This window comes from Cannabis sativa, chromosome 1 (assembly GCF_029168945.1).
Source record: "Cannabis sativa cultivar Pink pepper isolate KNU-18-1 chromosome 1, ASM2916894v1, whole genome shotgun sequence".
Classification (NCBI taxonomy): domain Eukaryota; kingdom Viridiplantae; phylum Streptophyta; class Magnoliopsida; order Rosales; family Cannabaceae; genus Cannabis; species Cannabis sativa.
In genome coordinates, this window is record NC_083601.1 from 41,708,984 (window position 1) to 41,722,205 (window position 13,222).

The 13,222-nt window shown below is 27.5% G+C and overlaps 1 long non-coding RNA gene across 4 annotated transcripts; it reads right to left on the minus strand.

Moving 5' to 3' along the window:
- Window positions 1–945: 945 nt before the first annotated feature.
- LOC133033543 (uncharacterized) lies at window positions 946–3,248 on the minus strand. Of its 4 annotated transcripts, none has more exons than XR_009685663.1 (4): window positions 2,871–3,248; window positions 2,621–2,752; window positions 2,145–2,238; window positions 946–1,310 (listed from the first exon to the last, which is right to left on the minus strand). It is a non-coding gene; the product is annotated as an uncharacterized LOC133033543 (long non-coding RNA). The 4 variants fall into 4 exon arrangements; XR_009685664.1 differs by having other exon boundaries at window positions 2,850–3,248; XR_009685662.1 differs by having other exon boundaries at window positions 2,621–2,703; window positions 2,850–3,242.
- Window positions 3,249–13,222: the final 9,974 nt, after the last annotated feature.

A 13,222-nucleotide genomic window follows, 5' to 3' on the forward strand; every position in this document is an offset into this window, starting at 1 on the left:
CATTTTGAAATTGATTTCATCAATTTTAGTTGTCGGTGTCGTTTTTCAGGGCAGCTTTTTTTTTTTCAAAAAAAAAAAAAAAAAGGAAAATTAAGAAAAATTTAAGAAAATTTCAAAATTTTATTATTTTGATTTATTTTTGGAATTTTATTTTATTTCCTTATTTTTGTTAATTTATTCAATTAAATTACATTTGTTTTAAACTTTCCATTCTTATTTAACATATATCTTCATATATTATATGTTATTTAGTAATAAATTATTATGGAAAGTTTTTAACTTGGTAAATAAATTACATGCTTTATTTTTACATGTAATTATAATAATTGGGATATTTTAAGAATGTGAATATTTAATTATTCTACAATTAAGTGCGCAATTATTATATTTGTTTACCAATTAAGTAATTTACGGATTGAATTAATTGATAACCTGCCATTAAGTACATTCTTTAATTTTGCATTCACTACTACAAAAAGTATAATTCCCGACGGTTTTTAAGTGTCATGTAAAGAATTTACGTCGGTTCAAAAAACCGACGTATATACCGTGGTCGCAAATAGTTTTTTATTAGCGTCGTTTTTAAAACGACGCAAAAAATAATTATCTACATTTACAAACCGACGCAAAATATGTACTTTTCTATTTTATTTTCTGCGTCGGTTTAGAAATGACGCAAAATTGTTTATGGCATTTTAAAATTGTCACAAAAAACTTATTACGTCGGTTCAAAAATGCCATATCCATTACGAAAATACTTTTTTTTTACCAAATATTTGGGTGGTTCTCCTGACAAGCTTCGATCAATTTTACTACTACTCTTGTTGTTTTCACTATTGAATTCTCTTCTTCTGTCATTTTTACTACTTTAACTGTTGTTTCCACTTGAATCACTTGCATCACTATCACTCTACATGAGTAAAAAATCAATAAGTTTTCCCAATCTCAAAGCAACAATGGCCAATGGAACACAGTAAGTAATTAACTCCAATTCCACCACACAACAAAGTCAGAATTTCAATTATACATTAGTTTCAAATAGAAAAGAGAAAATAGAAGGAATGAAAAAAAGACAGCTTTAACATTATAATGCCTGGTCAGGCTCTTCTTAACTCTATAGAAGTAAATGTGTCTTCGTATGTCTGAAATGCAACGCTGAACTATCGAACCCCGCAGTTTCAACGCTGTCTGGCAGCACAAGTTCAGAAGTACACAAGCTAAACATTGAGCTGGGAAAGTATAATAGCCCGGATTTTATGCTTTTACTACTCATGATTAGCTCACAATAGCGGTCTCAATTAACCCTTGCCCTGAAAGTAATGATAAAAATATATAAATACATGCAGCAAATTCAACATTTTGATAGCACAAACACTCACAGAGGACAAATAATGGTTAAAGTTATTGAGGAATATATAACCCACAAACAGTTTGAAGCAAATACTTATTGAGGAATTTCATCACACAGTTCATGTGCACACAAATTTTGTAAATCTTCATGCTTTTATAGGAACACATTATAGAATCAAAAGAACCAGAAATAACTCAATAATTATATATAAAAAAAAAATGGGCCAACACCAGAAATTAATTGTTTCCATTTCTTTTCAAAACAAAAAATAAACCAGAGTATGTAAATTGTGTGAGATCTGAGCAATGGTGAAGCTTGAAAACTTAATTTATTAGCCTTAGAGAGATATATACTTGACAATTGATAGAAGGGAAAAAAAAAAGTCATTACTATATTCAACTGCACTAAAGCTACTAATGCACTTTCCCTAAGATTGTTGTTTAACTCCAAATCCAAATTACTTAGCAGCATCTACAGTAAATCTTCACTAAGATATATACTAAAAACTAGTTATAAATCTATGATAATATGAACAAAATATGTAGGCAGAGATTTACAAAATCAAATCAAACTTGGACTACCATAAATTTAGATATTGATGATGACATTCATTTTGTTGTGATCCAATAAGAGGACAGTGATGAGTTGATTGGTTCATATTATTTAAGACAAAACAAAGAAATCAATAAAAAAAAAGGTTGATACAATACAACTGTTTTCAAGATTAAGTGTTTACCCTTGAAAATCTTGTAACAATTTTCCAGAACAAAGACTACTTTGACTAAAAACATACCATCTATTGCTTGACTGATCGAATCATAATCCATAAAAGTCCTTGTTGCTCTGTTCTAAGAAGTTTGCATCAAAATGATAGTATGCGTGTTAGCCTACATAATAAAATTGATAACTTTAGTGAAACATGTAAATATATATATAAGTGGATGACTACATAACAAAACAAATCTATGGAAAACACTGTAAATGTACTAATGTTCATTCATTTTATAATAATTCAAAGAAAAAGTGAAACCCTAATTTCTGAAGAAAAGAAAAAGGAGTCAGAGAAAGTGAGCAAAGGGGATCAAAATTAATTGGGACCGATAAAAAGATATCTTAGTTAATTAATACCATATCCTAAAAATGACCCAAAAATAGATTACCATGAGAAAGGGTTTAGAGAAGAGAAAGCAAAAATGGCTGCTGGTGGTGCGTTTCAGGTATGCGTGTAATAAACACCACTCTAATATACCACATGCGTATAACAAATACCTGTTCATTGAGTTGATTGTACTTCTTTTCAAAATCATTCTTCAATTCCAGAGCTGCTGGTAATGGTTTTGGGTCCGAACAGTCTCGAAGTTGAACCCAAGAAAAAGGAAATCACAAGAAAGAACGAGGAAGCTAAAAATCCGTACAAATCAAACTCGAGATAATATATTGAAATTCAATCAAAACACATTATTTATTCATTTATGAAAAGGCAAACAGAAATAAATACCAAATGAGCTCAAATTCAAACCAGGAAGAAAAGAACAATGGCCTCCAATTTCTTCCAGTGAAGTGCAGACCAACCCCAAATTTGATCCTCGGGGAAGAAAATCACACGGCCAACAGACGATTTTCCACAACGACGGCGAATGCGGCTTAGAACGGCACAGATTTTGGGATTTTAGGGTGAGTTCTCACTGTCGTCTGAAGCATCTTAAGAGAATCGAACGAGAGAGAGAGGGCTTACGTGAGTATTTTGCGTTTTATAGTTTTAGGGATTTCACTTTTTGTTGAGTCTATTTTGTGTCGTTTTTAAAAGCTCGCAAATGAAACGTAAAGTTTTAAATTTTCTGCTTATTCTCGTCAGTTTAGTTTTTAGCGTCATATTTTAAAAGACGCAAATAACATATTATTAGTGTCATTTTTAAAGAGACGCCCCAATTATTTGAGTACTATTCACGTCGGTCAACGCTATGAACAGTAGCGTTGACCGACGTGAATAGTGTAATTTGTAGTAGTGATTTAATTCATTTCATATAATTAATTGTACTAATTTGTATATTTACCTTATTTATACAAATTAATTATTAGTACAAATATTTAAGATATTATATGGTTATAAATGCATAATTAATTACATATCATGGAATTAAGCATTTAATTTATTATCATACAATAATTGTTTTAATTTGTATTTATTTGACAAATTTATTTTTAGTACAATTAATTTTGATTTGTATGATTTAAATGTTATACATAAATTCCTTTTATAGTGCTAGATATATTTAGAAATATTCAAACATTAAGATAGGTTGAATATTTTATTTAGCACATTAAGTTTCATAAAACTTCATAAAATTATTCATAAAATATTCATAAAACTTCCTAAAATGAATAAAATATGAATAAAATGTAAGTAATTTTGTGGTTTGACATAAGAAAACATGAATTTGGGACAAATGCTCATATCTAGAACGGTTTTTAATGATCTTCGGACGACCACACTAGGAGCACTAATCTCAGTGATTGTCTATTATGTTAATAACGAAATTACTTTTAGGTAGAGCCCAATACCTAATGTCAAAGTGAAAATATAATTTTATATAATTAGGGAGTAGCCACAGCATCCTTATTTATATAAAATTATATATTAATTAACATTCACCTTAATGGACATAACTTGTAATTAATTATATAGGTATAATAATTTTACCCCACAGGGATTTTATTATATTTGTATAATTAATTAGGATAATATGTTAAATTAAGTTCTCTTAATTTACCCCACAGGGAGTTATGGGGATTTAATTTAATAGTGTTATCACAAATTTAATTAAAGATAGATAATAAACCTTCATTTTCCAAAACTAATTGTTTAATTAAATCTATCATAAAGTTCATCTAATTTTATTAAATTTAAAATTTAGCCCACAAGCAATTTTGGATTTAGTAAAATTTTAATCTTCAGTTTATACTTTGGTGTCTAGTGAACCACATAATTTTAAATAATTAGGGAGTAGCCACATCATCCTTAATTATATAAAATTATATATATTAAGTGGATTAAGATCAGATAATAGACATGAATTATGTGAACATAATAATCTTACCCTACAGGGATTTTATTATATTTACATAATTAATATATTAAATTAAATTCTCTTAATTTATCCCACAGGAAATTATGTAGATTTAATTTAATAATTTTATCATAAAGTATAAAATTTTGAAACATTTATAAATAATTAAGTGTTTCATACATTTCATTAAGATAGAAATATTAAACTTTAAGTTTTTCATAAATTGTGTAAATCTATCATAATCTACATCTAAATCTAATCTTATTAAATTAAAAATTTAGCCCACAGGCAATTTTTGTTTAATAAGATTTCATATTTAAGCATGTTTATTCATTGGTAAAAACATGATTCATTTAAACCTCAAAACTATATATGTAATTTTATTACATCACTATTCATAAATTTCTTCCATACTAGTAGAAAATTTATTCTGATAACTTCATCTAGCATATACAGTTTTTACTGTATAATTAAGAAAAATAAATCACACTTTATTATCACCAATAAATTTTAATTTATTGTGTATGAATTCATTCTAATATAGTTAATGTGATTATTAACACATAGTGGATTATTTTAGATTGTTATTCCACATTCATAATTTCTTGCAAGGTTTACAAATAAACCTAAGAAAGTCAGTAACTGTGAGCAAATCTTATCCACAGACAAGATAAGTTCTCACATTTAGAAGTTTAAGGAACAAGCAATATAGTAGTGGCTTTGTTTTAAAATTGGCAAAGATCTTTATGTTCCAAGATTCTATTGAAACTTGATTTAGACACATTTAGAGGTCTTTACTACAAATGATGTCACTCATAAAGATATGCAAGTTCAATCTGACAATAAGAAATGTATTATTAATAAGAATTCTTCTACATTATAGCACCAAAGATTATGGAACATATCTCCATAAATAGAATAAATGTTAGTAAATGGTGGGGATATTCATTACACTTGATTTTACTAACTTTATTTAGAACTTGTGTGAATTTCATTAAGAATATGTATTCCAACAAGTCAAAATCGGTGCATACTAGAATTCTATCATATTAGAAATCATACAAGTCAATTAATTTTGAAGACATGGACTCAAATTTTGCATCTCCTTTTTAACGATTACTCACATAAATAATTTTTCTACAAAAGTATAGATTTATATGTTTCAAAGACATTTAAATCTTAAGTAGAGAAATGGTGCATTTTGCATATTAAGATAGTGAGATCAAATATAAAATGGAGAATACTACATTAAAATTCGTGAGTATGGATAAACTCCCAGTCTATTTGTAAAGTTTCTTTAAAAGCATGGGTTCATTGCCCGATACATATGCTTGGTACACCCAAATTATAGTGTGTAACAGATTTAAGAAACTAAGCATTTTTGGACATGGGGTGGAGCCTACATAGCAAACTCCAATCTTTCCTAAATCTTTGTCTATTGATACTCAACAATGGGGTGTACATATCGAATCGTGTTCTAACCAAAGTTGTTTCTCAAACATATTTTGAGTTGTGATAAGGTTGAAAACTGACTTGATGACATGTACACATTTTATAAATACCCATATATAGTTAGAGTACAATTGTCAAAGAAAAGATCTGGGCCCTAAACAATAAATGAGCATATTTCATTTGAAAAGCTATAAGGTTTAAGGGTTACATATTTTATTATCCATCTCACAACACTAGAATTGTGGAATTAAGAATTGACTTGATCAGTGGGAGTGATCAATCTAGGAACCTAGTTTCCGAGAAAGATCATTCATATTTTCTCAAACTTCCACCTCAAGTGTTAGATTAATTATGATTCACAACAACCCTTAAGATTAATGGTTATTGAGAATTCATAACTAATCATTAATAATATACAAGTCATTGGTAAAATTCTAATAAGTTATGTTATTTAGTAATTGCTTACAATTTCTAAAATAACATGTTATTGAACCATTTGCTCTTTTAAGAGTTTGTTGGTCCATCCTTAAGATGACTTATTAGAACAGTAAGATCAATGTTTTCTAGTGATTACATTTTTGTACAATAAGAGTTCAACTACAATATTAATTTGAGACATAAATTAAATTATAGAATGATAAAGAATTGAAGTTGCAGTACAACATGCCATGAATGAAGAAATAAATATCTTAAAGAGCGATTAATAAAGTTTATCTTTATTAAAGTTGCCTAATGGGGTGGAGAACATTAATTAAGCATAAGTTTTTTCACCAATAATATTCATTAGGCAACATTGAGAAACATAAAGATATAAAAGAATATTCATTGCTAGGAAGTTCATTTTGAACTAAGAATCAATAACAAAGGAGATTTACATTCTCACTTGTTTTTTATAAATGATTCTATTATAGACCTTGGCATTTGTTGCTCGTTTCAATTCATTAATCAGTTCCAAACAGTGAACTAGAGGAGAATGTATACAGACTGCCATAAATTTTTCCTCTAATAGTGGTGAACATATGTAAGCTTAAGGTGTCTACTTGTAGATTAAAACAAAAATCTCACAAATTGGTATTATATCATCTTTTCCTTTAGGTTTGAAAAGAGAATTATTGAAATAATTATATACCAGAAGGTTAGTGGGAGTAATATTTGTTTTATACGTACACAATATGTTACTTGCAAATGATGATAAAAGTTTTCTATATAGGTTAAAATAATTCATATCTCAAATTATTATTTTGAGATAAGGAATATAAATAATATATATAATTTTAATTAATTAGAGAGTAGCCACAGCATCTCTGATTAAATAAAATTATGTATTATTCATCTGATATAACTTTTATCTTTAAGTGTGATAAATTCAACTCGAACCAGCATCTGAAAAATGATCTGGAGTGAGAATAAATTAAGAACATTCATTCGCTTCTATTTTAGAAGCCTAATGTATGCCTAAAAGTCTGAATAAGATTTTGCATTACATTTGTTTCAGGATCGTTAAGCAGTATCAGAATAACTAAAGTCAAGACCACTTTATTCTTCATACAAAGTGATGAGGTGTCTTTAAGATACTAAAAAAAAAAAAAAATTATATTCATACATATTTTGTTAAGATGAATTGACCATCTGGAAATATAGTTAACCAATTAGATTCTAATGTACTTCACTGGTTGTATTGATTCACGTAAATCAATATTTTATTACGTCCTTAAGATTACCAGTAAGTTATATTGTAGAGAATCTTGATTGTTATTTCCACTATAGAAGTCAGATTCATTTATTGTTTTGAGGATACATCTCGTAAGATGTATTATAGAGTTTCATAGTAGGCCTAGAGTTCAGAATTACAGTTTCATTAGGCCATTAAGAAAATTTTGCGATAAATTCAGCTACAATATTTATGGCTAAAAACTATAAGAGTACTGGTCGAAGCTAGCATATCGACATTAAGTATATAGCCATAAAAGGCGTGATAAGTGGTCATTAATCACGCAAACTGAATTGGGTGATCGCACATATCCTTGACTAAAGGCATGCCGCAACACAAATTCAAGGATCATAAAGTAAATATGGGATTCAGTTAACCCATATGCAGTTTTTATTTGTACAACCAAAAATTATTCAACGAAACTCTAATTTCGATATTTTCTCATATTTATGTGCACCTTAATTTCATCTAAGAAAATTATCGTAAGAGGACCTGAATAAACATAAGGGTTAGGGTTTATTCGCTTAAGTACATTGCCACATAAAGTACATTGTTATATAATAAATATATCGTAATACATGGAAGATAATACTCGACTTATAATGAGGACATGTCGCTATGATTCGTATGTTTATTATATAATGAGGAACGTTTGGGTTTGAATGTTTTAGTCTAAATGCTGACCAAGTGGGAGAATATAAGAATATTTTTATTTAAGGAAATATATTTCTATTTAAAGAAATAAATTTCTATTTAAGGAAATAAAATAAATAATTGATTTTCTGATAAATGAATATTTTATATTCATTGAATCTGGACAAAATCAATTATGTAATATTCTATATATGGTCAGATTTCTATATTCATTACCCGATTTGATTTCCTGAATTAATTGTCAAAATATTCTGACAATTAATGTGGCGCAGATACTGATGGAGTATCTCACCTATAAATATAGGGTCTCGGTCCCCGAGCTCCTCACTCATTCTGTTCATAACAGCAAAATCCATCTAAAGAGAGTTGAGAGAGCGAGGAAGCCCGATTACCCATGGTAGTCAGTTTCCTTTGCAGATCAGAACATGTGGGTTTGAAGCTCAAGATTCAATGGCTGGAGGTATTTCGATCCTTAAATTATAGTGCATATATGATTTATTAATTCCGCACTTTATTCATAATCATGTATGTTTTAGTCTATACAAATAAATGTCTAACAAAAAATTCATGACAAATAGTTATATTTACAATTAAAGTTTGACTCGCTATAAATTTATAGAAATACTTTATAATATGGACACTAATTTTATAAAAAGTTCTTTTTGCATTAATTTTTAGGGTATTTTACAATTTTGTATAAATTATTTTAATTAATTACAAAATATGTGCAAAAAAATTTATTACTATTTTCTCATACATTTTTATATACAATTAGAAACTTTTTTTCAATTTTTTTTATAATATATATATAATAATAATTATAGACTATTTTACATTTCTTTTTTTTAGATTCCATAATTCTTGTTAAATTTAAACATAAATATACTTAACATAAATACATAATTTAAATATAATTTAAATGTATTTATACTATTGTATGTAGAGATTTGTGTTTATTTTATTTTCTATTAATTAAACATACTAATTTAATAAACAAAATAATAATGTTCACATAAGTTTATTATATGACTCAATATGTGTGTCATATTTATTTTTTTAGTAATTTTTTAAAAAATAAATAATATATATAATATTTATATTATGTTTATCTTTTTCTTTTTCTTTGTTTATTGTGTCATGTTTATTTTTTTTAATTAAATAATATTTGGAGTTTATAAAGTTATGTTTGTTTGTTTATTTTTTGATGTAAGAATTGTATTTCAATAAAAAATTCGTTCACTAACTCATTAGAAAATAATTAATATATAGAAATAATAGAAAGAAAATATATTTAGTTTAGTATAAATTGACTGTCTATTTTTATGTTTACAATTATAATAAACATACTAATAATATAAAATACTTTATATGTATGTTTATTTTGTTTTCTCTTTATTAAACATACTAATTTAATAAATAAAATAATAATATTCACACATGTTTATTATATCACTTTATGTGTGTCATGTTTATTTTTAGTAATTTTAAGCTCTGATTTATATTTATATACATTAATGTTTAATTATAATTTTGATATTGTATTTTATTAAAAAAATCTTATTAAATTATAATAATTCATACTAAAATAATAAACATTTATTCTTTAATAAAAAAATATTTAACTTGTTTATTTTTATAAAATTGTTTATTATTTATTTAATTAATTTTACAAAATTATTTATTTTTGAGTTTTAATAAACATGTTTTATTATTAATAATTTTTAAAATATTAATATAATAAACATAAGGATAAGATATTACAAACATTAATTACATTAGTTTATTTATGGTAATTAATTTAATCATTAATTATTTATATTATTTAATAATTAAAATGTATGTTTTCATTTAATTATAAGTTTTCAAGATGTATAAGTTTTTAAAATAATTTTTTTTTACACATTTTTTGTAATTATATTATTTTTGTTGTACATTTATAAAAAAAGCTCTAATTTTTATGGTAAGGTAGGCATATTTTTATTTATATTTGATATTTTGAGAAATTATTAATTATATATATAACAGTGTACATTATAGTTATAATATATATTTTATTAATTTTTGAAAAATTATGAATAATTTAGGGTGCTAGCACTATAGAATAATCCATATACTTTTATAATTACAATATAAATCATTATTATATAAAAAAAAAAATTATATTATAATACTCACATGAATATATAAGAAATTTTTATGGTGAAGTTGTTAGAATTTATTGGGGTCACAATTGTATATATAAAATGTGTGTTGGGTCATCAAATAAATAAGTCAAATTTATGTGGTCTATTTTGGAATAAAGTTTATGACTTAAAGGCATGATTATCATGATTTTAATATGTGGATACCAATTAGACAATTTCTATATTGATGAGGGGCCAAATAGAAATAGTCAAAAAAAAAAAATATTACCAACAGGTTTGTCTGTTGGTAATATAACAGGTATGGGTCCCCATTTTGCATCGTATCATATTTTTACAGAGTTCCTGAATCCCCATCATCAGGAAAATAAGGTTTGAAAGGTTTTGATGCAAAATTGGAAGATCATACCAATCAAAGATCGATTCTATGGATTCCGGTACGCTTCCGCTAATCTATATTCTATTGTTTGATTCTCATGAATTAATTAGGGCTATATACAGATTTACAGTATTTCTAACATGTGGTATCAAGAGCATCTCTAAATTAATTCTTGAGGATTTATAGTGCTATTGATCTTTCATTAAATTTTATTTGCTTTTAGAATATTCAGTTAAGTATTCAAGCCGAATATAAATATATTTGCTTTGATTGTAATCGTTTGATTACTATATACATATATGTATGTGTTGTTGGACTCCTAACTCAATCGTTAATTGCACAGAATGGATATGTATAATTCTGTGTGGAATTAAATTTGTGAGAAAATTTTATAATCGTTCATATATATATTGCGATTGGAAAAGATTTGCCAAGATTGATATGTATATGCCTCTGTAAGTTTTGATTATATATGTTTTTTCATTTTCTGCGACTCAACATATATGTATATAAACCTGCAAGCTTGTTATGCGTGAATGTACTTTCTTTTATGTTTATTATTATTATTATTAAAATATATAATAATTTTAAGATAATAATAATAATTCAGTAACACTTAATTCAAATTTTGGTTTAAAAATTTATTAAGGATATATTTAATATTTAATTAAATTAATTGAAACAAAATATCACCAAAGTGATCTCTTTTGTGTAGATTAATTTAATAAAAATATTATGATGATTGCATGTATGTAATTCATAAATTTATTAATTAACCCAAAGGTGAGTTAATATTTGGATGAATTTCATGCTTGTTTGTGGTGATAAATGTGTGACAATTATAAGGAATCTTGTGTGAATAATATGTTAGTCCAAAGATTGCATATTGTTTGACATAATTTATTGTCAATATTTGATCACTACAACAAGAGTACCGCTTACAATTAATATTACTGTCCAAAGACTTAATATTAATGTTGTGTTTGGTATCTTGAGATGGGATTAACCAATATTTGAATTTATTGTTTTTATTTGGATTCTTATATGAGCATGTTATTTATGAAATTGTATTGTTCTTTTCAGCTGTTGCTAGTGTATCTGCTAACCTTAATTCGGTACCGGTCCTTAATGGTAATAACTTTAAGGACTGGAAGGAGAACATTTTTATTGTTCTTGGCTGCATGGATCTTGACCTTGCATTAAGGATGGATCGTCCTGCTTCTCTTACGGATACCAGTACCTCCGAGCAAAGGAGGATTTATGAGAAGTGGGACCGTTCAAACCGCATGAGTCTTATGATCATTAAGCGCGGCATACCTGAGGCTTTTAGGGGTGCGGTGTCCGAGGAGGTCACCGATGCCACAACTTTCCTTGCTGAAATTGAGAAGCGCTTTGCGAAAAGTGATAAGGCGGAAACAAGTACTCTTTTAAAGAAACTTATTTCCATGAAGTTTAAGGGCAAGGAAAATATAAGGGAGTACATTATGGAAATGTCTCACCTTGCTTCAAAGTTGAAGGCACTAAAGCTTGAGCTTTCAGATGACTTGCTTGTGCATTTAGTGCTTATCTCTCTTCCTCCACAATTCAGTCAATTTAAGGTCAGTTACAACTGCCAAAGGGAGAAGTGGACTCTTAATGAGCTCATTTCATTTTGTGTTCAAGAGGAAGAAAGATTGAAGCAAGAAAAGACTGAAAGTGCTCATTTGGCAAGCACCTCTAAGGATAAGGGCAAGAAAAGAAAGAATGAGGCTGCTAAGGATAAAGGTCCTGCACATAAGAAACAAACTCAAACCAACAGTGATGATGGTTGTTTCTTTTGCAACATGAAAGGACACATGAAGAAAGAATGTGCTAAGTACATTGCATGGCGAGCAAAGAAAGGTACATTTCTTACTTTGGTCTGTTCTGAGGTAAATTTAGCTTCAGTACCAAGAAACACTTGGTGGTTAGATTCTGGTGCTACTACTAACATCAGTGTTTCTATGCAGGGTTGCCTGAGTTACCGAAAGCCAAATGATGCTGAAAGAAGCATTTATGTAGGAGATGGCAAGTCGGTAAATGTGGAAGCAATAGGGCATTTTAGGTTGTTATTAAGTACTGGTTACTATTTGGATTTGATAGATACTTTTGTTGTACCGTCTTTTAGACGGAATTTGGTTTCTGTTTCTTGTTTGGACAAATTGGGTTATTGTTGTTCATTTGGAAACAATTGCTTTAGTTTATCTATTAATTCAAATACTGTTGGAACTGGTTCTCTTATGGTTTATGACAACTTATATTTGCTTGACACCGTTGCTTCTTATAATGAAACCTTGAATGTTGAATCACGTGGTACTAAGCGTAAAATGGATAATGAAAAATCAAGTTCCTTATGGCACAAACGGTTAGGTCACATCTCTAGAAATAGAGTTGAGCGACTTGTGTCTGATGGAATTTTAGATTCAATTGATTTTTCAGACTTTGATG